At 38.4% G+C, this 2,724-nt stretch overlaps 1 pseudogene; it reads left to right on the forward strand.

The window, feature by feature from the left end:
- The first annotated feature begins 1,186 nt into the window (after positions 1-1,186).
- LOC149577923 (GDSL esterase/lipase At5g03810 pseudogene) lies at positions 1,187-2,137 on the forward strand (annotated as a pseudogene).
- Positions 2,138-2,724: the final 587 nt, after the last annotated feature.

Here is a 2,724-nt window from a genome sequence, read left to right on the forward strand (position 1 = left end):
TTGTCCATCCGCTAACTTTTTTGTTGTAACAAAGCCCCCTATTGGGTTAATAGTGCCATAATTTGATCCAACCTCTCGTTAGGTTCTTCAACCCGTGCACTACTGCTCGACCCAAATTTTCATTTAGATCTTGTGGCCATACCATGTGTCACATATGCAATATTTAGAAGAATAAAATGGCTTGGCCAAGCACTTTCAACCCAGATTTACCTATAGAAGAAACAAAAATAGAATGCAACCATTCTACAATACTGGCAGATAGGGAAACTAAACATGAAGATATCCACCTATTTGTCCCATAAATCGCTACATTACACCCGACATGAGGGGATATACTTGTTAATGCTACCATCAAGTTTACATATAAATTCAAAATTATCGCTCAATATTAGCCATTCACAATACTACTGGAAAACTCTATACACTTCAGACTGATAGCAGGAGAGGGGGACAGAGCCGAGGGAGGAGGATGAGGGACACAGCCTCAAGGAGTTGGAAAGAAGAGGAGGGGTAGGTGGGGGAACAGAAAGAGGGTCAGCTGAGAGGGCGGGGGTTGGACCGAAGAGCGAAGGACTGAATCCCTGCTGTTTCCTGAGGGGTCTGTAGAATTTCCTTTTTTGCCTTCTGATACATTCCTCTGTTCGGCCCACAGCTTTGGCATGAGAGGCGATGTCCAAGCAAATCCACAGGTCCGGTCTAAGCGACGAAGAGAGCTCCAAGTGAAGATAGAAAAGTTGACAATTAAGACTGTTAATGGATCTCCTGGTAGATTGGATGATGGCTCTGAGGAGAGAAAAGGCTGCCCATGAGAAAATGTGCCTAGTGTGAACATTCCAGAGGTGGTGTGAGATTTTGACGAAGGAAGGAAGGAGCTGCGAGTCTCTGCATCGTTTTAAGAAGGCTAGATCTGCAATCCTCTTTGAGAGCTTGGTCCTCAGAAACTCAAATTTCTTAGATTTCACTGATAATTCCCTCCCATGAAGGGTATCAATCAAAGCAAACAGATTAACACAATCCATGAATATTGAATTAATTTCTGGAGAAGATTGTGTGAGAGTTTTTTCATCAACGTTTCGGATCATACTATATGATCCATCATCAGGATGCCACTGAGTCACTGAGAGCAAAAAATGGAGTGCAGATCTAAGAGAGGGGATAAAAAGAGGATGGAGAGGAGGGAAGGGGCATGGAGACTGAGGAGGCACGAAGGACGGAGAGGGAGAGAAGACAAAAGAAGAAAATGTGAGGAAGAAAGGATAAGAAATGAAAAAGACTAGGAAAACAAGAATAAAAGTATAACAACGAGAATAAGTTTCTTAGAGGCAATTTCTTCAAACAGAGACTTCTATCATGTTTTCTAAGCTGTAGAATTGTACTCCAATGTCGTTATGAAGTTATCATGTATTTATTGTCATGTGTTGAAATACAGGAGCTTTGAAAGTTGGGCGTACGTAGAGTGGCGGTGGCATCTCTTCCTCCGTTTGGTTGCTTGCCGTCGCAAATAAAACTGTATGGTCTCGGAAAGGAGACTTGTGTTGAAAAACTTAATGAAGAGGCGATGATTTTTAATTCAGAAATGCTAAAACTATTGCAGATGTTTAACGGAACAGATGGCATAAAGATTGCCTATTTAGACATTTTCTCCCAGCTCTATGACGCTGTAAGATTCCCAGCGAAGTATGGTGAGATATGTCAACGTCATCTTTACTTAGGACTTCTTTTGTTCTAACTACATATCTTTTCATGTTCAACTCTGATCGTTCATGTAAATAGATAGATATAAAATAATGTTCAGTTGTTTATATCAATAAATCCATCATTCCATAATCTATCGAATGAAAGAGAGCTGTAAAGAAATATGGATCATGAAATATGATAAGAATCTTCTTAAAATAATCAGTGAGCATTAATATATATTTTCTATTGTTGTTGAAATGGTACAAGGTTTTTAAAAGGGCGGAGAGGATGTTGTGGAACAGGGCTTCTGGAAGCGTCGATCTTGTGTAATGAATTGAGTATTGGCACATGTGCAGACGCTTCAAAGTATGTATTTTGGGACAGTTTCCATCCATCAGACAGAATGAACTATCTTGTCGCAAAAACACAGCTTCCCAAAGCTCTCCAGCAATTGTTATGACATCTGCTATTATCTACTATGGTTATAATTCATTTTGTACAATATTTATTCATTCAAACACTCCCACAAAGTTGCCGGATTCTGTATGAAAAATTTCCACATCTATTGATTCTTTGTTTTCAGATGCTTGCTAGAAACGTTTGTGAAACTGTCTAATCAAGTACAAGATTCCTCATCGATCAGGATTGAAAATTTTATTGATTCTATGTCTTCAATTCATGTTTAATCACATACGCAGCTCACAAATTTGTAGATGGAACTTATAAAGATGATTTTTTTACTATAGGTCACCAAATTATTTACTGGTGAAGTATTTAATTATACTATTATTAGACATAACTAATGAATAGTATGAGCATAACAATTCAAGACAATTGTGCAACAAAAAATGCCCCCACTTTCTTTGCAATAACCAAAAAAAAATGAACATGATCATTAAATTACTTTTTTTAATAGATGGTAGGGAGAGCTCCCTCAAATAAAATATTGATGTCTTCATCTCAACTGGAGTGCTTTTATCCATCAACGAACTAAGTGCGATGAAACATTTCCCATGCAAGTTCTACAATTCGCCTATGAAGAACTCA

Source organism: Cupressus sempervirens, chromosome 1 (assembly GCF_028749045.1).
Source record: "Cupressus sempervirens isolate cs-2001-9-10 chromosome 1, ASM2874904v1, whole genome shotgun sequence".
Taxonomy (NCBI): domain Eukaryota; kingdom Viridiplantae; phylum Streptophyta; class Pinopsida; order Cupressales; family Cupressaceae; genus Cupressus; species Cupressus sempervirens.